Here is a 24,514-nt window from a genome sequence, read left to right as displayed (position 1 = left end):
ACAGTATACTTAATGTATTTTAAAGTTATAATAAGAAAATCAAAATATTAATTAAAAAAAAAGTATGGCTTTTTTTGTTGGATGTTTCTTCCTGTAGGTCATCTCAGTTCTGTGTAGGTACAAATAGCAAAAAAAGATAGACACTGAGATTCATTACTGAAGCTATATAAAAAAGGTCAAACTTGTCTAGTACCAATTCATAAATTAGACTGTATTAATCTCTCATATTGTTTTGACCAAAATAGAATAATATTGGTGATAAATACAATGAATTTTTCTGTTCAGACTGCTGTTAATTGGAGCGATCAGATTATTCAGTGAATGGAAATAACTCTAGGATGGGAGACAGACATAGGTATTGGGTTGCTTGTGAAAGCTTGAATTACTAGGTTTTTAAATTATTTATTATAATTTGTTATTTGTTTTAACAATCTACATTTATTATTTGTTACAGTTGATTACATGATTTTATTTATGTTACTAGTATTGATGTACTGACAATGTGTCAGCATAGGAAGAAAGCACATTACCTGCTTCAAGAATGCTGAAGTTCTGTTTTTTGTTGATTTAAGCACCTTAAATGGTGTAAGTTTTTCACAAGCTTCTGGAGACTTCCAATGTTGACTGGAAAACCTGAAACAAAAAGTTGGTTTCTGCTATTAACCATTTATTGGTCCATTTGCACATATTTGGGAAAGAGAATTTTCAGTGGTATTTTGGCCTTTTGCTCTGCTTGCACGGTAAGTAAAACTGAAAAATCTTTAAGGTGATTTCAGAACCATTCTGTTTAGACTTGACATAAAAACATTTAGAGTATTTTTTGGATGACGGTGGTGGAAAATTTGTACGTTTTTTTCCCAGAGTGGTTGAACCATTACTAATTCAGTGTTTCCTGATCTTATCCATATAATGCAGTATAGGCTTTGAACTATGCAAATAGTATCCTTTAAGAGTAAATATTACAGTGTTACATTTTTACTGCATAAATGTGTTATTACTTTGGTTAATTACTAGATTCACCAGTCTTCTGGGGGCTGCCACAGAGTTTCAACTGAAGTCACTTAAAATAAGGGCTGAACAATAGAAAAGCTGAGACTGGCACTGAGACCACAGAAAAAGGGTTTGTGCACTAGTGCATATGTTTACTGCATGAACAGAAAGCATGCCAAAAGGTGTAAGAACCTGATCCTCTGAGTGCTCAGAAGTCTGGAAAGAATTTAGTGGTATTTGGTGTGTATCCAAGAAGGGAATAAGGAAGTGGTAAGCTGCAGTCCTAACTCTGAAGTCTATGTGGTCAAGCCTTGCTGCTAGTTTGGGCAAAAAGACAGCAGCTGCAATAGTTTCAGTTTTGCCATTGGTCCACAGGAGCAGTGAGATGTTTCTTCTAGTGACTTGTCTAAGTGTTTGTGTCTTTAAATGCCTTAACAGGAGTGTTTAAATACATGGAAGCTTACTTGTGAAGAAACAGATGATAAAAGCAATAGGAAGAGAATATGTGAGTATGTTCAGTTGTAGTAATTCCAACAAGGAGTTTGTCTTGGGTTTTGTCCGCATTGGGATTCTCAAGTGTTTTCTTTGACATCCTGCTAGGGATATTGTCAAGAGAGAGGTTTGCTTTGAGCAAAAAAATAATTCCCATTTTCCTGTCAAAGGAGGATCATGGACAGCAGGCTAACCATAAATCAACATCATTCCATGTTTCATATCCTCATCATCACATCAGGTACCGGTGCAAGTTGTGGTTAGCAGGTCTAACGTTTTGTATTGATTACTGACTGCAGGACTGTAGGTTGCCTGGGCCTGCAGCGCTGCCTCCTTTATCCTTCAGCCACTTGCTCAGCTGCTGCCCTCTCTTTCCCTATTCTTTAAATTGCTTTTACTCTAACTGTTAAAAGTGGGTTTTATACCTCAGTTTTCTCCTGGCTAGATGAAAGTGAGGAGCTGTCAGTACCAGCTTCACAGCCTATAAGACTCTGTGCTGTTAATAGTTTTCACCACAGTGTTTCAGAAGTTGGGCTGTTGCAGGAAGCAGCCAGGGTGCATTTCTGTACCCTGTGGACCTGCCTGAGGCCACACAGTAAAGTGGCACTCCTCCCTGGTTTGTGTGTCTGCACCTTGGTATGCCATAACTGCTGCTGGCCTGTCCTGTGCCCTAGGAGGTTATCCAGCCCAATGAAAACTCCAGAGGATTAACTAATGCACTGTAATGAAAATGCTGGTGCATTGTCAGAGCATCCACTGCTGCAGGTTTCTGATGTGGCTAGCTCTTCAAACTTAAATTCTTCTGCATGTGTTTGCTTTTAATGTTTCGAACAAGTTTTACCAATCTCCAGGGGAGCTGCTGCTTTGGTCAGTTCTAGTAGTGGCCTTCCTGGTAGCGCGTTTTCGACTTGAACTGGATAGTGCTGTTGGTACAACACTTTCATAATTTGTTTTGGCTTTGTAAAGTCAGTCAAAGGAAATCAATTTCTTTCTTTAAACAGTTCACTGTGCAAACTGTAGACGGCTGACTCTCAGACTCTAGCTCTTTCATTTTGTTCACAATTCCCTACTGTCACTGACTGACAATTCAGCCTACATTTTACTTCAAGGACATCTGACCTTTTGTATTTTTTTGTTTTCTCTAAAATCATGAGTTGTCAGCTGGTGAGTCTGGAAGTTTGTGGGCATGCTGGAGATCGGTATCTATTCCAAGGTCAAATGATGCTGTACTTGTTCCTTTTGAGGTTTGGATTCTGTGTGCTTCTAGAAGGTATTAATTCTTTAAGGCTCATCTGTTTTACAACCAGTCTCATATATCCACCTTCATATGAGCCTGTTGGAAAAGACTTTTGAGATAATAAGAGTCCAACCATTAAATACCAATAAGATATTTAAATACCAGTAATACCAGTATTGGTATTAAATACCAATAAGGAATGACACTGCTGCTTCAGCTGTTCTATTAGTATAGGAAATACGCTTTTTTCAAAAACATTGTATTTTAATGGAATGGCTTTCTGTCACAAAAACATGCAGAAAGCACAGCTCAGGAGAGGCAGAACAGTGGAAATGGCGTCTTTATCCTGCATCATCTAATGTGTGGTCTAGGATAGGTGAAGTACCTGGGCTCAAGACTCTTCTTCTATATGGAAAGAAAGCATAGATCTTTCTGTCTTAGGCTTACATAATGATGTCTTTATGGCAGCAGAGTAGCAGAAAGAGATCCATGGAGTTTTTTTTTCAGATGAACATTTGGATCTGCTGGAAAACATGCAAGTCTAAGACCTGGCTGCACTGTTTCCTAGGGATATCGCATCTTGTACTGGTACTTCTGTGATGTGAGGGTTTTAGCAGAGTCATAGATCACTGTTCTTCAGATGGTCCAATGTTTAGAATAGTGCAGTATTATTAAAGTTAGGATTGGCCTATTGAAATCTAGTTAAAGGCCTGGATTCCTGGGCAGGGTGGAAACTCACGGACATAGGGGTGACTGCTTAGAGAGGTGCAGGAGAGGAGAAGGAAAAGGTAAAATCAAGAGCTGATGAGATTTTTTTTGGCCTGAGAGGATGGATTCATCATATCTCAGTGGCACTTTCAAGTAACAGTATACCTTTTAGAAGTTCTTGCATCTGTGATCTCTGCTCTGAAAAATCTCCACTTGCATTCTTTCATCTTACAGCTGGAATATTGAATAAGTGACCTTTTCTGACTCAGACACATTGTTGTCTCTGACCTCTTCAAACCATGGTTTCACCTTTGTTGCTGCCAGATGCCCGACTACCTTCCATCTCCCATGTCTCAGCACCTCAAAAACTGTCCTTCATTCCTACCAGAGTTTCCTGTTGGTCTGTCACCGAGCTGCTTTTCTTACCACTTGCCTCTCAGATCATTACAATTGACAGGCATTTACATTTTATTCCACTTTAGGAAAGCAGCTTCCATATGGAAAACACATTTTATTTGATATTTGATTTATCCAGGAGCTGATCTTAGTCATAATAACTGTTTTTTATTCAGTGTTGCTGCTTTTCTTTCTCTATTTTCCAGCTGGACTGTTTGAGGCATAGGAGGTCAAGTGACTTGTCCCAGACTGTGAGTCAGTGCTGTGAATTTGGACTAGAACCCAGTAACCTAAAGGCTCCCAGTATTCTCCTCTGACCATCACTAGACCATGCAGCATCTCTGAAAGGCCTGGCTCTATGGAAAAATACAAATTAAGAACACTGAGTTTGAATCTTAATTCCCAGAATGTAGTTATTGAGCCTTGTTCAGATTACAATGAAAATATGTTTTTTTAAGTGAATAAACCATGTAACAGCTTTTGGGTTTCGGCTTTGTCTCTTTCTCTGCCCACCTAAGTAGTGGCAAAATGTTTTTTATCAGCCACTAATACAGGAGGCAAAGCATGAAGAGGAGGACATCTAGAAATGTTTGGCCTGTGACCACGATTTAACACGTACTTTGGACAGACTGACTCCCTTTGTAGCTGCATGCAATTGTAGTTGGGTACTTCTTCCAGTTAATTTGAGCATACTGCTGCTTATAATTTGAGGGTCAAACCCTCCTTTTAATCTGTGGTATATACTAAGTTTTGTCAAGGGTGCCTTCTGGAACACTTAGGCTTCAGAGATCTTAGTTAAGACATGTTGTTTGCAGAGCAGCTCCAGAGGGTGATGGGGGCACTCCCCTGTTTTTATAAAGTATGATAAAAGTGCAGGGAAGCTGGTGCAGAAGTTTTTGTGAAGTCTGGGACTCCAGCCTGAGGTGTTTAGACCTGATTTATCAGGGAAAAGAAATTATGTTGCTTATGCTTTAAAGGATTTTGGTTATTGTTGTCTGGTTAAAAACTGAATACAAACCCCACTTGTTTCTATGTATTTCCACAAGATGCAGTTTCATAGAGACTTCTGTCACAGGTTTTAGACTGACTGCACCTGTAGCTTGTTGTCCACTCAGTGAAGAATTAATTAGTCTGCAGACATGAACTCCTTTGCTGAGGACTGATCAAACCGTTTTCTGTTTTCTTTCCCCATCCACTGGTTCCTCATGCTGGTCTCCAAGCTGATCTTACACAAGTGTGAAGTAACGATATGCCTAGCCAAGTCTTAAGTCCTTGTTCTTAAGCATTATAGCACTAGGTGTTATCATCTGAACATATTGATGGGGCAAAATTATTCTTATTCTGGTTTCAGGGACCAGCAGTACAATTATACAGAAGCTCTCCGGAAGACTGTCCCAGGGCAGATGAAAGGAATGGGAATGTTCAGATTAATTGGTTGAAGAGTTGCTAAATTATAGGCAGTTGAAAAGAGACTTTTATAATGCAAAATATTGGATAACCTTCGCTTTTGCTGAATTGGCTATGAATAGAACAGAGCTGACACTGGTATGTTGCTTCGGCAAGAGCCACTGTTACATTATCAATATGGCCATCAGACCGAGTTCTGGAGAAAACAACTGGACTTATAGGCTGCGCCAGTTGTGCTTGGCACCTGTTTTTATCTTTTTATTTCCTGTTTTCTTTCGAATAACATACATGCCCCTGGCTGATGACACCTCTTTTGTCATGTCATAGGTGATTAGTTAAATTCACTTTTAGTCCTAGAATACTGATAAATCTCTCATCAGCACTGTGGCTTGCATATCTGTATTACTATAAACCAATAACAGCACTACTGATGATACCTTACGTAGTCTTCTGCTGGATATTTAAAATACTGAAGCTCATCTAGTTTTTAAAGTATCAGAGTGTGATGTTGTCACACTACTTTTGGTCAGCTAAGCACATTATCAGAGATGACTGGTTCCTATGTCAAATGTTTTTGATGAACTTCAGAATTTGTAACACAGTAGTGATGTTTATTTGCCTTTAGATTCCCTCTATGAGGTCAACATAGCTGTAGCAGATCTGAGACCTATCTACCACACATGCAAATTAACCAGCTTGCTAGGTTTTAATTTAAATTTTAATTTAAAATTTCGATAATTTTGTAAGCCTCTATACCAGGGGAAATACAGATGGCACTCTCACTGGTGCTTCCCTTAAAATACTCAGTAAAGAAGTTTAGGTCCAGTGTAATTTAAGCTTACATTGAAGAAGTGCACACAGATGAAGTGGCATCTACATGCCGTAAGAGTCCAAGGGAAATATTTCAAGGTTAGCAATTTTTGTAAGATATCTGCTCTTTGAAATTCAATCCTCATGGAAATTCATATTCTCATGAAAACTTCAACCAATTCCTAACAAACTAGAACTGGAGCAAATCTGTCTGGTTTTGATTTTAACAGGAGTCAAAGCTGTTGGTTCAGTATTGGACGACTTCAAGAAGACTGAGTCGCATAGCTGAAGTTAACTTTTTGCTGAAACATTAGGTGAAACAGGGCATTACAGTTGAGGTTCTGATTATAACTCCTCTCTAACACACTCACATAATCATGTGCATACATAACTCTTAAAACTTATTTTATCAGTTTATACCAATATACACAGAGTTGAGGAAGCGTTGCATGCTGTGGAGTTTGCGGGGGCTGGGAAGAGGGTATTGGTTCAGTTTGGTTTGGTTTTGTTTAGGCTTGAATTTGAACTCTAGAGGTAGGATTTTCCAAAGGATAGCTGTCTTGGATATTTTTGGACACAGACGCTTGTGAAATGGAGAATGTGTGGTTCAACATTGTTTGTCTCCATTTGGAGAATGCCAGTTAATTATTACTCAGACTTTATGGTGAAAAGAAAATACTTTGTTTTCCAGCATTGTCTGTTGTTTTTCTGCTTTTGAAACTTTCTCAGATAGTAGAACAGGAACTGTATGTGTTTTGTAAATATAATTAATATGTTATGTAAGCAACAGATTTTTTTTTTATTTTTTTTTTAGCTTTGCAACTGTGAAATGGTTAGCTTTAGTGCTAGCTCAGTCTGGAAAAATGAGCTACTCTAAATAGCAAATTACAGTTCTGCTTACTTTGTTGTGGGAATACAGTATGCAAACTTGCAGTGTAAACTGTTGCATTCAAATGAGAGAAAATGAGGGCTAGGGAGGCTTGCCTGGTTTTTCACCTGCTGCAGTGAACTTCTGACTTCACAGAATTTGTATAAAGCCTAGAAAAGCATTAGAGTTTAACAGCTACTGGTCTTTCATCAAATCATTTGTAACAACCAGTGCTTGGAATACCAGTTGCTCCCTTGGGTTTCGTATGTGCAACACAAGAATGTAATTTTACTTTCACTCTTTCCCATTTTGCTTTCACTCCTATTTAATAAAAATTACCAAACACTTTCTAAGGTCTGCTTTGCAATGTACTTTGCCAGCCTCCCATAACTGTAGCCAGTAAGGAGAATGGAAACGTTTACTTTTTCTTTCTTTTCACTTTTTTTTCCTGCTTGGAACAGCCCTTTATATTGCCAATAGCACTTGACATTGACATTTTTCTTTCTTCCACAGTACTCTACAAACTGGGCAAATGATAATTTTGCTCATAACACAAATATTAAGGTAATGTAAAGTACATTTCACAGAAATCCCCATTAAATGCTGCTCTTACCTTTTGAATTTCCACTGTCCTTTTTGTTCCAGCAGCTCTGCTCTTGATGTTAGTTGCTGAACACAGGAACAGGTAGTTTGCATCAAAGGCTCTGCCTCGTTATTGCAAGAGGTTAGCAGTGTAAGAAGAAAAGGGAGAGCCCTAACCCTCACTTTTTTTTTATTAGTAGGTTTATTTTTTACTGCATTCATCACTGAACTTTTTTCTGTAAGGAAAATCCTTTGGAGGCTTTAAGTAAAAGCAAGCAGCTTCCACAAATTTTGCTACTTAGAATAATTAAAAAGTTAAATTCAGCAAGTTCTGGTGGTGTTATGCTTGGGGGAGGGGCAAGGTACCTATATGTGTAAGATCCCCTCTGAAGTCAGGGGAAAATTCTGTGGGAAATCTGTTTTACCTTTATTGATTTTTTTTTTTTTTTTAATCAGTTATGACATGGTGCACCAAGAATGGCAATTTCCCTCTTCCCATCCCCCCCAATGAATACTTCAACAAGTAGCAAATTATTTAAGATAAATGCCTACTGCTGTAGACAGCTGCCAGAATAGAAGTGAAAATAAACTGGTGAAAGGAAACTGCCCAGTTCATGGAAAGGGCAGCAACGATATAGTGCAGCAAGTCCATGACACTTCTGGATACACATGCTGAAAGACTTACCCTGGCTGGCCTGCTACAAATCTCCCAGTAATTCATTAAGGGGAAACGCTCCTTGCAACATTTCACTCCTGTTTTAACACCCTTTGTCTTTACCTTCCATACTCAGTGAGTTCATTCCTATGTCAAGTGAGCCTTAGTGAAACCAGTTTTTCATTCCTGATAGAGCATACTGCTTTGCTCCAGTAGAAAGATTAGATAGATGCTTTTACTGTAAATATTTTAACAGTCTATGGTATTTTTTCAAGGTTTGGGGTCAAAAGAAGGATATGAGCGTTGTGATCCAGTAAATAATGTAGAAATAAAGTAGCGTGACCAGTGACTGAAACGGGTGAATGTTGTCATGTTTTTGCTGTAACTTTGAGAAAGTGCCTTGAAGAAACAGTCATCCTCTAAATATAATGCAATCAGATGCATATTAAGATGGAAATATAAAAATGTATCCTGGTTGTTCTGATCTGCTTCAAATCTTTGAAATTACAGAATTATTTTCATTATCACAGGGGCGAATTTGCTGTAATTGCCTAAGGAGGAATCCCATTAACTTCACTCTGAATTTTTCTGAATGCTGACCATGGGGTTTGACCTGTTTAAACAAAGAAGCTTGCCATTTATTTCAGCTAGTATTTAGTTACATCAAGTGTCTATTCCTCCTTATGTAACTTGATAACCCTAAAGAAAGTTGTAGCTGAGTCCTGGTTTAGTAATTTTGTATTTCTAAAACAGATCAGTGACAGAACAATACTTGAATTTACACAATAGTTACTGAAATATGTTGGCAGAAAGCTGAGTCTGGATAAGCTGAGTGTATCCAAGGAAGTAAAACTGTCATCTTTTGCTCGTAGTTTACAGTTTTATGAGATTAGGCAGGTTGGGAGGGCAAAGTATGGCAATACCAGTACTTCTGGTATACTTTAAACAAACAAACAAAAAACCAACACAAAACCTGTAGTAGCTGCATAATGACATACTGGCAGTTGCTACTATACCTAGAGCTACTTTGATTTTTCTAAACAACAGTGCAGATCCTTGAGAATGGTTCTATCAAGAGAATGTTTCAGAACAGTTCTATGAAGCATGCAATTCAAAAAGCAGTCTGTTTTACATTAGTGTGTCTCTGGCTACAGACTCCAGGTTTCTTTTTTTTTAAGTCTTGTTATTTCCCAGTCTATAAAATGGCTCATCATTGATGGCATTCTGTGGGGCCTCTGGATTTCATTCATAAACCTTTACAGTTTGATGGGATTTCCATGGTCGAGACACATTCCATTGTGCATATGCACACATACATACGTGTGCATGCTCTAGTCTTACCTGTGTAAAGAAAACTTCTCTTTAGTTGGATGCATATAAATGAACGTCATCTGGCTGAAAAATGTTTATACTGGGCCAAGAGTGGGCTGCATATTCACTTAGGGCCAGTACGAAAGCTAATCTCTAATACTTGGAAGTTTTGTTGCCTGTGTCTTGTTTGTTTGCTTGTTTTTAAATTGGGTTGTAACACTAAATAGTGTGAATGAAAGTACTAGAATCTAGGCTGCTGTAACTCCTGTTAACTCTCCTGTGAATTTCAACTTGGAAATTCAATGAGTTGCCCTTTCCTTGGTTTAACTCAAATAGTAGTTGGATTTGCTTGTTGTAACCAGGATGGAAACAATGGTATAAAGTAAACAAAGCAAACCCTGTGCACAATAGTTACTTTTTTGCTCACCGCGTTAAGTTCGAGCCTTCGGTACCTATTTCTTTAAATCTCCATCTTTGTAAGTGATTAAAACGTTTTCATGTTTGTGTGTGGGTGTATGTTTGCTGTTCGTTTCTTAAAAATCCTGAGAAATTTGCATTTGGCATGATATGGAAGTGCCAGGCTTGATAGACTTTTTTATTGTGAACATAAAACATTATTAAAATTTCCTTTTCACCCTTATGGTTTAGCATTGCTGTTTTCCCTTCGTGATTGTATTTGGTGTCTAAATGTTGTTTGGTGTGCTATGGTTAGTTTGAAAAAACTATCCCTGCTCTGTTAGATACATGCATCTCCTGCTTGATATGTTATCACATGCCTTGAGAGCAGTACAGTGAAGTTGTCTGAATTCCAGCATTCACGTCACAGTATAATGTCCCTTTGCACTGTTTTGGAACCTGAAATTTGTCTTGTGTGTTTTATTCTAGTTATTTGTAATAGCCTTCTGTCACTTTATATTACTAACCCACCAGTAACATTCCCCTTTTTTTCTCAGGTTTGCATTCTGTTTTCTTTAGGCTCACTTGTTTTGCCCCCTTGCATGATTCCTTATCCTGGATCGTAAATTGCATTCTGAAAATAACAGGTACTTACCTCAGCACTATCTTAGCAAAAACAAACCTTCAGAGGAATGTTAAACCAAAGTACTATTAATATGAAAAGCAAATGGTAATGGAAGTAGAACTAAAGACAGTAGTAAGCTTAGTAGCTAAAAGAGAAAAGAATGACTGATGAGTCTTAATACTGTTTTGGGCTAATGTGATGGATATGGTTTTAGCTAATGTCTTGCTATTACAGACATGTCAGGGAAACAAATTGATGCCACCTGGTAAAGTGGTATATTCACTGGTTTTTGTAACTTCAAAATTAGTTCTGTTAAGTAGTGAACCCTGATTAGTAACTACTTGCAGAGGTGTTTGTCAGGTGAGCTGTATTAGCAGGAATCATTACAAGCACATGAAGGTTTAACCTAGCTCAAAAATTCAGACTGATTCAAGGTGGAAATAAAAATAAGGCACTACACTGTGCTTTGGATCACAAGGAGATTTTTTTGCCTGCTTGTATTATGCTGTTTATAGTTGACTGTGAGAAATAAACAGCTCTTTTATTAATTAAAATGTTTCATGTACTTAATAGGTAGGTCTCATCTAGGATACATTTTTTATATTTCTTCTTTTCAGAACATTATTTGAAATTGACTGCTATATAGGAACTGAACATCTTAGAGGGTGTGGTTTTGCTGCCTAAAAGCAATGATCTCCTGAAGCACAGGTAGCATGCTTATAAGGAAGCAACAAAACATAAGTTGTGATTAATTTCTTCTCAGTATTCCTAGAGGGCTGGGGCCTGTGATACCCACTAGCTTTACTTTTTATCTTGAAATTATTTCTTGATGGGAGCACAGAGGTAGAAAGGTTTGTATTACTGCTAAAGATGTGACAGAGTGGTTTGTCAACCAAGTTGTGAGGGAGGCTTTCAAAGGCTTAAGAAATATATGTGCCTAAAACTTATCAAGTCTCTCAAGGAGTCTGGCATCTAGTGTGCCTTTGCCAGAGGTGCAATTTTCTTTATTTCATTTAGAAACCTTAAAAATGGAAGCTACTGTTTCACACTACAAAGTAGGCTGCTTCTGATAATAGTGCTTACTTCCCTATTATATGGTTTATAATTGTTTATTAGTTACTTCTTTAGGTGTTGACCAGCTTTGTGGAGATTGCTAAGGTAGAGTGGTTAATAACTTCCATTAAATAAATACATGTTTATTGGCAGTCAGTAGTTTACCTCCTGGTGTCTTTTTTTGGCTGTAAGCTTTTTGTTCCACACCTTGGCTGGTACAATGCTCTTCATTAGTGCTACCATATTTTTTTCCTTCACATTTTAAATTTAATTCACATTCTGTTACTGCTTGTTGATCACGTCTAACTTCCTAAAGAGATATTTAACCAGGGATGACTTGTAGTTCTGCTGCTCTGATAATTTGTTTGTGACTGTCATCAGCTAACAGAAGCTGAAAAACATGATATATGTGTTTGTATACAGTTTGCTGTATAATCAAAGAAAGGCTTACTTTTGGAACCTTCTTCTGTATAGGCCACAAACTTCTAAATGCTTCATTCCAAATAATGACTCATTTAATCAAAAACCAGGAGTTAATTTGAAGCTTGGAGTAGATGAATGCACTTAGCGAGGCTCCCAAAACTTAAATCAGAAAAATGTTTCTGTTGGTTTTATTTTTTCTCCGCTCTGTTTGCCTTTGAGACAAAAAGGAACAGTGCGAAACCAGAGTTGCCCTCAAGGAACTCTACTTGGCCAGAATCAGAAAGGACCAGCAGGCTCCAAACAGCCTTCCTGTCTTCTGCCTCCTCCTTCTCTGTCTCGCTCACAAAGTTCTAGTCTGGAAGTTTAGACCAAGTTATAGATCAGTCTTTCTTCATGGAAAAAATGGACTCATTTAATGTATATGCTTACCTATAAGCTGGTATTTTGTTTTTATCCATGTTGTGCTACTAGAGAAGGCAGACAGAGATCTTCTAGGAAAAAAAAATATCTCAAGATCCATTTTAAATGGCCTGGGGAGCTCTGCATAGTATGGAACAAAATCATATTTCAGGAAAACATCATCGCCTGTAGTATAGCCTATATACTGAACACAAATCTACACAATTCTTTACGCAATTTTATTTTTTTTTAAATTATATTATCAGTTTTAATATATTAATATAGATTTGGGAGATATCTTTATGTACAGATAAGATGTATGACCTTAAAATTAGTATTTAATACATTTCTGTAATCAATAAGGTTCTACATTTATAGTCTCTTCATTGCTGTATGTGAGGTGGGAATGGGAGTTATGTAAAGGTGTGGAGTTTTTTGTTTATTTTTGTCAGCATTCCTTTTTTGGAAACCATGAGTAACTTTGAATAACTAGAAAGCATTTTGAGAAACTTTCAGCTTCAGAAAGGGAATTTGTACCTTATTGAGTTAATACTGAATACTTTTGTGCGTTCAAGGCTGACAAAGTAAAATATCTCTAGTTCTTAATCTCTTTTGGTAGGTAAAGTAATAGGTTAAAAACTTTCGTGACACAAATCATTATTTGTATGCCTTGTTGTTTGGGCAGGGAAACTGTATGCAAGCAAATACTGCTGAAGTTCAAAACAAGAATCCCAAAGCTAAATTTTAAATAAAAGGACATGTACAGACCTGTGGGGTGGAGCATCTGTCTTACCAAGATATCTTAGTTTGGTATAGCAAGAAAGGAGAGAAAATTTGTAATGGATAGTACAAACATGAAGGGGCATTATGAGTAGTATTGCTTTGCTGGTCATGCTTCTGCTTCAGGAAGTCATCCTTACTTTAGGAAGCATCAAAAATAGAAAAATGAGAGGCTAAGAAGAACAATGGAAACAAATCTAACTGGGCATGAAAAGAAGCAATGGTCTGAGTTAGAAACTTTAAGATTCCGTAAGGCTTTTTTTCCATCAAGAATGAAGGAATAAAAAAAGGTTTCAAATATGGAACTTGCATTAATCTAGTGGCCACAAGCGTGTGCTCCAGGAACTGGCAAAAATTGTTGCTGGGGCAGGAGATCTGGAGAGATCGCTTTCATCATGCTGTTTATTCTCTGTAGTGTGTTATGCCATTGAATGTATAGTAGGAAGTATGTCCTGCCATTCTTCAGTGACATTTTAAAAATGGCCAATCCAACAAGGAATCTGAGGTTAGTGTACCCTGACGAATCAGTTACTTTCTCATCTGGTAGAGAGGTGAATTGCAGCAAGTGTCAGGGAGGAATGAGGGTATGTGGAGAGTAGCAAGTTTCAGAGGTACAAGTTTCCAAGTATTCCAAAGCCGTAGGGATATACAGACATGAATAAAACAACTTTGCAGAACAGTGTATGCGGTATTGGAATAGCTACATATTTTCTGAATTAGGTCACAGAAAATGCTGAATTAGCTCATCCCTACCTCAGCCACTTCAGAAAGGAGCCAAGAGCCTGTTGCAGTTATCAGACAAGTAACGGCTCAACCATGGGAGAAGACTAAAGGGCAGAGCCTGACAGTCATGTACCCTTTTATATGTCTAATGTTCTCATTCCTCTCCTCCTGGGATTCTCTCACCATCAGCTAGATCTCTTGTGTAAATAAGGGTAAATAAGCCATTTATTTACCTCTAAATTCAGGACATTGTCCCATTTAGAACTGGGTTTATGTTTTAGAAATCCTTGTGACAGTCATCCTTCAGGTGAGTTGGAAGTTGCCATAGCTTTGTCTCCTAGGGTAGTATAAAACTCTCAAACACTTGGATTTGGATTTGCCTTGCTGTCACTTGCTAAAATATATTATAAAGAAATCAACCCAATACCACTAAATTTTAGTGAACCTTTTGGTAATCTGTGAATCACTGCTAGCAACATTCTTACTTGATGATGGCTACATGCTAAAGAAAGAAGAGAAATAAACAGATTTAAAGTGCATTGCAAAGAAATTAGATACATTTAAATGAATGGGAGAGCCTGGTGTGTGTGGGTGTGCTGGTACTGGCAAGTAAAATCTTGTTTTAAAAGGACTGGTGGAAATCAAGACACCTGCTGTATCAATGAGATTACTCAGCCATATGTGTGCATTTTTCTAGTGTTATGAAATGAGTCAGGTAAACCAAAAACCACCAGGTTCTCTTCACATTTTTGTTTGCTGTAAATAAGGAGCAGGTCCAATGAACAGAGTTGCACAGGTATGGAATAGCTTGGAGAAGTCCAAGCTGAACTGAAGTCACAGTGGGCTTCCATAAAGGTTAGGATGGAGAACTGGTAAAGTTCTCTTCAGGGCAACTGTGGGTGGGGGCAATGGCTTAATCCTGTGTCTGCCTGGTGATGTGTTTTCTTAGTTGGACAAATAAGTGAAAGAAAACAAATGTAAAATTCCTCGGTAATCTTTTATTTAGCTAGTTCTAATTATTCCTGCTCATCCAGAAGTACATTTGCAAATTAGATGGGGGGAAAAAAATCCCCAAACAACCAAACAACTTTTATTTCTGTCGAGGTCTTGGTTAATTGTAAGAAATTTTATGTCCCATTGACTTTAGTAATGTCCTGGGTTTTGGGCTGTTTTCCCCTTTTGGTTTGTTGTCATTTCCAGATATTTTTGGTCCTGCTTTTCAGAGAGTGTACCTGCTTTACTGTATCCCTTTCAACTTCAGTTATGAAGTTTTAGAAGTTCAATAATAATTTTTCTTGCTATGAAAAATGAAGTTCTCAATGAAAAAGGCTTTTATATGATGATTGATAGGTCTACTGTATTTCTGGTTTTAAAATTCACTTTGTTCATTTTTTTGTAAAGCAGAATATTGTCTATATTACATTCTATTCAGACAAGTCCACTATAGGCACTCAGATGTCAAAATGTTTCAAAACCATATAAAAAATAAAGAAATGAATAGAAGCTTCCTTGTTCCTTAAATTATTACTGTGTTACCCTGAACTGTAAGTGAACCCTTTTTGCTTATAAAAGAAGCAGCTGTTCATGCGATTGAAACCATGGTTCATTACAAGCTGACCTCAAATTCAGGAGTAAAACTTCCTCTATTTTACTACAACTATTCAGACGTGGACTAGAGATAAACAATAATCAAAATCAGGATGAAACTTGACTGGGAAACCCTCTATACTCTTTGGCAGAATTATAGCAGCTCTTGGATCACCAAGAGTGATATAATGTTAAATGACCCTAAAACATTCCCTTCTCAAATGCAGCAGGTCTGTGCTGCCAACTCTGTAGCAAACAAAGGCTGATTGTAATGACTCCTTAAGCATAAGAATATAAAAACGTTAATTATCATATTTTTACGTTAAACATCTACAGAGAGTCAAGATGAAAATGGACCTGTTTGTGTTGATTTTACACTTCTTTTTGGGTAAATCATGTGGTTAAAATAGATTTTCCTTGTGTGTGTCCTGTTTGAATTTCGTATCTTTCCTAAATGGTTTTGCTTTTTAGCTACTTTTGGAATTATATTGGATGTAAAGCTAACAAAAGTAAGCTAATGTGCCACTACTGTTTTGACTGAAGATGTATGTCTAGAATAATGTCATACCATTAAAAAATGTAAACTAATGCTCATTACTAGCCAACTCTTTTATAAATGAAGTAGGGCAGTGACATAGTGCCTTGGACATATGTTTCTCTCTTTTGGTCCATTGTGTTTGTTATCCCTCTTCTGTAGCTCCCTTGTTTGTTGTTGTCCAATTTTGAGACACAGCAATCCTTTCTAATATTATTCATGACCCATATAACGAGACTTAGAGAGAAGATCTTTTACTATTTACTCGTGTGCTATACAGAGTCCCTAAGATTTCATGGTCAAGTACAAATGGGAGATTCTTTATGAATATGTGTATGTTTGCCATGATACATTTAATTACACAGATTTGGGGCAAAAAACTTTGAGTCAGAGTGAAGTACAATATGCATCAAGTAGTAGCAGTATTAATGACACTTGTTCAGTAAACTAGAATTCTTCCTCATATTATAACTGTGTTCAGACAATTTTTTGCATTCTGACCTAATTTGTGGGGAGGTTAAAAACAGTACTATGAATGTATCTCTGGGGTTTTTAAATATGTTATGGAAGTGTCTTAAGAAACTGCTGGGAGGGGGGGCGGGGAAGAAAGAAGTTGTTCTCCTATGTTTAGAAATCTGCTGGCTCGAGATGTGTTGTACTGTTTTGAGATAAGCTGATACTATCTTCCATTGATAAATAGTTTTCCTTATGCTGTATTCACCCACTGAAGCACTTGTAGTGTTTGACTCTCATTATTAATCTGCATAAAAATTGTTGATTCCCTTTACCCACAGATTTTGAGAGGTGTTTTTACAAAAGATGAGGTTTGTTTAAACTGTCTAATCTTTGAATGTTAGGAAAGCAAAAAGCATTTCTGTTGAAGTGTCATTTTGAGGGAAGGTAATTGGAAAGCTAAAATTTCACATTTCTCAGAAACATTTTCTTAAATTTGTTGTATTTTCTTCGCTCATTATGTGTGCATTGCATGCAGTGTCTTCTTCCCTACTAAGCAGAATTCCTTGTCATCCTTGTCCAGTTCTATCCCTTACCCTTGCTGTAAAGAAGTCAGGAGGAGACAACCTAAGTTTCACATCACAGTTTTACTCATTCCACTGTTTGATCCTGTCACTGTGCAACTCCGTTATCGTATCTACTTGCCAGAGGATCAGGGAGGCTTACCTGGAGTCACACACGAAAGAGGTCAGAATCCCACTAGACTAGACTAGCCCCCTCCCCCGTTTTACTCTTTTTCTTCTTAAGCTGTTGCTCCACTGGTGAAACCTCAGCCACAGTCTAAGCAGAGAAAAAAGAGGAAAGAAGGGAGGGAGACTGGATAGCTGCTTAGCTGTGACTGTACTGTACAACGTGGAGCCATGTGTAACAGTGACCATAGCTGTCTATTGCAAAATATGACTGCTGTTCTGTCTGTCTGGATTCTTAAGGATTAATCTCTTTCACACATTGCATGTATCCTGTTTTCAGCTGGCCTGTTTTCATTTAGCTGCTGGACTCTCGCTCCTTACAGTTGTGCTCTCTCTTTCTTGTGTTACAGGTCTTTACTCTCACGGGCCTTTCTTCTTTGCTTTTGAACTTCTGACTTCTCTGCTTTCAAGACACGTTCTGGTTTTGTTTCTTGTCTGGTCACAGTGCTGCTGATTACTCATATATTTTCTGTAAGAGTGATAATATTTTGGATTCCATCTTTTTAATTATTAGTAAGTGGTATTATGGTCATTAGCTAAGTATGTCTACCTTGAGTGTAATACAGTATACTATGCATCATGTCTGATATTTGGACCCAACTGTGTTCTTTTTGAAGTGATAGTCTCCAAGTACATTTACACTGCGAGTATGCAGTGCTGTTTCTCCAGAGACTGAAAAATTTTTTGCTTTCACATGGAAGGTGTGTGCTCATGCTCTGCTGTCCCTTCACGTTCAGTGCAGGTGAAGTACGTTTAGCACAATTTCACTTCCTCTGCCAGGGGGGATAAAATGCTCTGTTGAAGAACTCTCTCATGTAGAGAAATCATGAAGATTTTGGTCCTACTGTTGTTTGCTGCTGTTTTACCATCTGTCTTCAGCCCCTGTAAATGCCTGCTGGGGATTAAAATTAACAGAATTTGCCCCAGGTTTTATGTTGGGTTGGGTTTTTTTTAAGCTTTGGTTGTCAATCTTCTCTTGCATCAGTAATCTGTTTAAGTCATCTTAGTTCATTTTTGGTGGCAGTAAGTCCAAATCTTCTGCTTTTGGGATAGATGCTTTTCTGGCCCAGAAGGGCACTATCTGCTTCTCAGGTATGCGGAGTTCTGTGGGTCTCAGCAGCATAACATCATGATTCTTGGCCCTGCTAGAGGGAACACTGTACAGCATTGGCCATACCCAGCAATGATGAAGCTCCTTTGGCCACCAATGTAAAAAGAACTACGGACACTCAATTTTGGCCGCATGCCTCCTTGTTCATCCCCATAGAAATATGTCCATTGGATCCACTGCAGCTGCTGAATGTCATCTATGTCTCTGAGCAAAGGCAGATGAAGACTTAGTGATCTTTGTCTTCTGCTTAAGGAAAAAGCTGAGCTCATGTATAATCTTACCTTTTGGATATTTCTTCATGGTCCATTAACTGTTAGGGCAACACTTCCAGTTAATGAAGCTTTTACAGTTCAAGGCAGTATCTTGTGGTTTATTACAGCCTCTTGTCACCTGACTATGGAACGAGTCAGCAAAGTGTATCAGCTTTCCACTGGGGAGATTGGTTTCTTTTTCAGGTATCTGCTCAGCTAGAAGTATCTAAGCAATCTTACTGTTAAAGACAGGGACCCAAATTGCTTAGATGCTTTTGATAAAGGAGCATCTCTCTTGGTACTGGCATGATTGGATAATTACTAGACCTTTTTGACGTTCATTGAGCACAAGCTCATTGGTCATCACTGCTTTCCAAATCTCTGGCTCACTGAATCTGAGGATGACTTGGTGGTAGTTCAGAGAGCTCCAGCTAATTTCAGTATCTCTCTTTTGCTGTGCTAGATAGAGCAGGTCTTAGGTCTGCCAGTCTTATTGTATTTTCTATTTATTATTTTTGCTTCTCTAAGAAGAGCTGAAACCTAGCAGTTTTTGGAGGTACATTTAACAACATTGAAATACATCAGACCAAGAAATTACTGAAGAAGTGGATTAGGACAGTGTTTTTCAGTTGGAAGAGATGTATAAATACATTTTCACTTCATCTGCTTCTAAGAGAGAGCCATGATATTTCCAAGAAAGGTAATGAAGGATGTACACTCTGTGGAGCTGTAAGGAAAGTAGAATAATGAATAAATTGTCCAGTGGAATCAATATATTTACCCCTATAAAAATCCTGAAACGTTTAATGATCTAAGTGATCAGGAATACTGTTGTGCCTGTTATAGCTGAATGTAGCGTTCAGAATGCTCCGAAGCCAACGGGAGCACCTGGTGGGAGCAGTGCCACCTTTCCGTTGCTGACAGCATCCCGGATTGTCCTGTGCATTCTCTTGTCTGTCCAGGTTGATGGTAACTTATTTAAGGTGACTGTGTGATGGGCGCAACTTGAAGTCTACCACCTTATGTCTCGTTCTTCAGTCTTTCAGATGAATTTCATAGATAAAAGAATCTTTGTCATTTTAACCTTTTTTCAGTGGTTTGAGTTCAAGATGAAATGTCAGATGTAACTTTTAATTTCCTGTCTATTTCATTTTTAGGCCAGGTCTTTTGGTGTTATTTAATCAGTGTGATATTTTGATGCAGCTACTGACATGTGACTCTTGCTCTGGCATGTTTTAGAAACACACAAAATGTCTGAAGCTTAAAGAGCAAATCATGCAAAACTGAAACGTACAAGGAACAAAGTAGACTTATTTTTATCCTTCTTAGTAAAAAACAACAAAAACTGGTTATCTTAACATAGCCTAGAATGGACGTTTTAAAACATGTCAAAGATTATCTGTGATTGGAAGATCATTTAGATATGGTTCATACAAACAAGAAACCAGAAACAAGAAAAATGTGAGGGACAGTATTAATTTTAGGGGCTTCTTAATATTTTGAGACTTTAAAAACTGGTAAATGCAAAGTTATCCACAGCCATTCATTGATAGTAAAAAAGAAAAAAAAATCTGTACCGAAACCTAGTATTAGGATAAAGCCTATACAGAATTTAAATAGCTGCTTTCAAGGCTAGCAGTGAAGTGTGCTGTTTGATGTCGTTCACGGCCTCTATTTTAGGGAACTTAGATTTCCCTGTGGTCGTATTGGATTGACTCGGGAAAACATAGAGGGGTCTAAACATCTCAGAGGGAGGTCTTCTGTTGCCTGATGCTGACACTGCTTATGTAGTAATGTAGGTTATAGTCTTTTTCAAAGAGTCAGAACAAAACCAGCCCTCCATGACCAAAACCAAAATATAAGATACTTTAAATGTGTTAGCCTTTCAGTGCCTCCTTTGTCCTGATACTGCACCATCTGCCTCATGCTACACAGTGATTCTCTTCAAGTATTTATTTTTCTGTAGCGTCTGAAAGTTTGTGCTATAGGTGTTAGAAACACAGAAGGTAGCACTGTGCCTAAAGATCTTGCCAGTTAAACAAATGGGATACAAAGGGAGAGAGGACTTTTTATTTTTTTCTGCTTGCCCTTTTAATTTTTTTTTATTTTGTTCGTTCTGCTGCTTCATTTAGCTACCCTTATTTTCTAGCTGATTTCTATAGCTACTGGCTATTTTCTTTACTTGTGCACACATATGCATTGTTGTCTCTTGTTGTAATCCTTTTTTAATCTATTGTGCAACTTTTATGAGTTTTTCCTTTTAGCTTTTTTCTGTTTTCACACTTGTGTCATTATGTTTTACAGCTGAAAGAAATGTTTATAGTTTGTATTCTGCTGCAGACTGGCTGACCCAGGCCTTTGGGGGAATCTCTAGCACTTAGGCTCCTGTTAAAATGCTGATTAGTCTGCTAGTGATCTTGCTATGCCAGAGCCACAGGGCATCTCTTTTGTGGTCAGGAAAGATACGACTAAAGCAAGAATTAAAGCTGTGCTGTCCTTACTTCTCTTGGTCTACTCTGTGCTTGCTAGCCCCAGGATAATTGCAGCCTGGAACATCTTTCACTTGATTGCAAGAACAGTAATAGTGTGACCTGCACATGGGTCCGTCCCCTCAAGTAAACACAGCCAGTTACTCCCAGTATCAGGATGCTGTTGTCCCTAAGAAGGAAAGTGCAGTGGACGTCTGTCTCCTCTGTGGTTACAGAGAAGCTAAAGAAAAATGCAGATGCTAGTCTTTGCAATTCAAACATCTTAATGGGACAGATTATTTGCAGAGGAGGACACAAGATAAGTCATTCTGTTCTTGTTATTTTAGCTGCCATTTGTCTCTGTACCTAATCTAATTTAAAAAAATAACGCAGTATATCAAGAAATACTGATAAAACCCCAAATCTAACAACCCTGCAGTGTCCTTCAGTTGCTATTCATGGTTTATTTCATAATCTCACTGAATGGACTCTCAAAAGAAGCAGCTGCTTTTTTCATTGTCCCCACTTCATAAAAATCACAGTATTCTGAAATCTATCAAACTGTTAATGAAGTGAATATTAATACTTTCAGAACAATTAGTAAATGAACCAAAGAGCTAGACTGGGAAAGTCATGTTTCAGCTCTAAGTTCAAGATCTGTGAACCAGCTTAAATCCAAAGGCTTTGACACAGTTTTCTGCTACTGCACTTATGCTGCTTTTTGTTTTTATGTGGGTTTGGTTTTTCTAAATTTGTATTTTACTTATTGTCTGTATGAAAAAACAGACTATGCAGTGAAGGGAGCAGTGTGAGTTGAAATTGCATGCAAAACTGTTTGGAACGCAGAAGTCCTTAAAAAAGAAAAAAAACCAAACAAAACACTACTGAAGATTTTTAAATTAAAGAGATTTATTAGCTATTCTACTTTACCAGCAGTAGGACAAATTCGGTATGAATCAAGACTTCTGGGCCAAAGCTCAGAACAGCAGGTTTTCTACCTAAAGATGCAAGTTTTGCTTTGTTGTTGATCTTGGACAGAAATGACAGTATAAGACCCCCCTCAGTTTCCTGAGACACCAAGTGATGATGCTGCCTGTGCTGCAGCTAAGGCAACGTTCCAGGGCATAGCTAAACCAGTCAGCTGCCCAAAAATGGCTGTGTTAGCATCCTGGTTTTGGCTGGGACAGAGTTAATTTTCTTCTCAGTAGCTGATGCTGTGGTTTTGGATCTAGTATGAGAATAATATTGATAACACACTGATGGTTTTAGTTGCTGCTAAGTAATGTTTATACTAAGTCAAGGACTTTAGATTTCTCAGGCCCTGCCAGCAAGAGGGCTGGGGGGGCACGGGAAATTGGGAGAGGACACAGCCCCAACAACTGACCCAAACTAGCCAAAGGGATATTCCGTGCCATAGAATGTCATGCTCAGTATATGAACTGGGGGGGGTTGGCTGGGGCTGCCGATCGCTGCTGGGGGACTGGCTGGGCGTCAGTCAGCAGGTAGTGGGCTGCATCACTTGTTTTTTGGGGGTTGTGGGGTTTTTTTCTTTTTAGGTTTTATTCCTCTCTCTCCTTTTTATTACAATTGTTGTTATCATTTCAATTATTAGTTTTTTCTTATATCAACCCATGAGTTTTTTACCTTTTTTTCCAATTCTCCTCACCATCCCACTGCGGGGTGGGGTGGGGTAATGATGGAGCAGCTGTGTGGTACTTGGTTGCCTGCTGGGGTTATAAACCACGACATTTAGAAAGGAAGAGAGAACAGACTTTAACAGACTTATTCTGACTTCCCCCTAAAAACTGCCTCAACGGTTTTTCCATTGGATCCCAAGCTTATTGTCCCTCTACTGGAGGATGTTGGTTTGAAGGAAACCTGACTTCAAAAAAAAATAAAAATGAAGTCCTCTAGTAAAAAACCAACCAACCAACAAAAGAAAACAAACCCCAAAACCTAAAAGCAGACAAACCCCCCAAAAAACCCCACCCACACTAAAAATTAAGTCAAAAGATTTAATCAATGACTATCATAAGAATTTTATGGAATCTGAATGGCATCTCCTCCAAAGCTGAAATGGGAGAAAATAGCAACAGTTAGTTTACAATTTGGTTATTTAGAGACACTTGAAAGTCAACATTATTTAGCACTGATTGTGAAGGAATTGTTCTGTTAAACCAGGAGATTAGATTAAAGAATATGGAATTATTTAATAGGTGGCTGAACTAAAAAAATCTTGCAGGAAATGTCACCTCTTTTACTGTAGTGTGTTTCCCTGGGTTGGTAACTTCCGTGCAGCTGAAGCGTTGTCCTGTATGGCTTCACTGCAATTTGTGACTGTCTTTTTCCATTCCATATCACATCATTTCCACAGTGACACGAGTTCCTAGGATCATAGTGATGTTTTTAATTCTGGTTTTCATAGCTACATATTTCTAATGACTTGACACTATCCATTGGTGTAGGTGCTCTTGTTTTCAAATTCATTTTCATTAAGTTTCAGTAAGTCGAGGATTCTTTAGTGCATTTATGGAATTAAGAATACAAAACATTAAATGTTGCTCTAACGAAGAGCTTCCACAGAAATTTTATTCAGCTGCAGTTCTCTCTGCTTGCTAAGATTAATGAATTTCAGTGCTCAAAAGGCCAAGTAGATGTTCACCACAAGCAGGAAACCCACAGGTGGTGGTGCCTTTTGTCAGTCAGACAGGATCTGGTGAAAATAGCTTTGATATGTGTGGTGACCAGGTCAGATGTAGTATGTTTATAGTCAAGCCTGATTGGCTAAGTGAAAACTGTAATGTGCCTGTATATTATTTTGTTTTCCAGACACTCTAAGCATCTTTGGTTTATACAGAGGCCCACTATTGTAGTCACACATGGACCACTCTTCCCGGCACCCCGCCCCATCGTGTTAGGGTTTTTGGGGAGGTATGAGATTGAACATATGAAATGTCTCAGATGCTGCCTTGGTGGCATTTGAGACAAATTTCTTTATTTTCTTCGGGGTTTTTATTTGTTTGGGTTTTGGCATTTCCTGAAATTGGCAAATCCTGAAATTACTTGAAAAAGGTTTAGCCTCTGAAACATTTTGTTTCTCTTGGCACATCCTAAAAATCATTAGCCTTTGGAAAAAAAATGAAAAAATCCAACAGAACTGAAAGTTACCCCCTAAGCTGATGACGGAATCCAGAAATGTGTTGTTTGCATACTTTATGATAACAGTAGTGGCAAACAATTAATATGCTTGCAAATACAACCCAGGATTTAAAAATACAATATTTAGGAAAATACCAAAGGGAGCACCACCTTTATACAAGGAAATCATTGGATAAAATGAACAACAGTCTTTGAGGGCTAAAATTCCATGTTGGCTTGGGTAAGCATCAGTCTTGGTGTCATTCTCTACCCACAGGGGAGGCTTCAGGTCAATGAAGAAAGCTAAGCCCTGCAGAAGGTGAATTGCAGACACACCTGCCCCGAGCGCTTCTCTATTGGTCAGGTA

General features: G+C 38.1%; 1 long non-coding RNA gene across 1 annotated transcript in view; it reads left to right on the top strand.

Annotated features, from left to right (window-relative positions):
• The window catches only part of LOC308070134, a 55,489-nt gene that overhangs the window by 17,793 nt on the left and 13,182 nt on the right, over nt 1-24,514 (top strand). The window contains exon 2 of the long non-coding RNA XR_013930636.1: nt 24,425-24,511. This is a non-coding gene — a long non-coding RNA (uncharacterized lncRNA). The remainder of the gene's footprint in view (nt 1-24,424; nt 24,512-24,514) is intronic.

This window comes from Falco punctatus (assembly GCF_963210335.1).
Source record: "Falco punctatus genome assembly, chromosome: 9".
In the NCBI taxonomy this organism is placed as follows: Eukaryota; Metazoa; Chordata; class Aves; order Falconiformes; family Falconidae; genus Falco; species Falco punctatus.
Note: the sequence above shows the minus strand (reverse complement) of the source record. Positions and strands in the feature narration are given on the sequence as shown.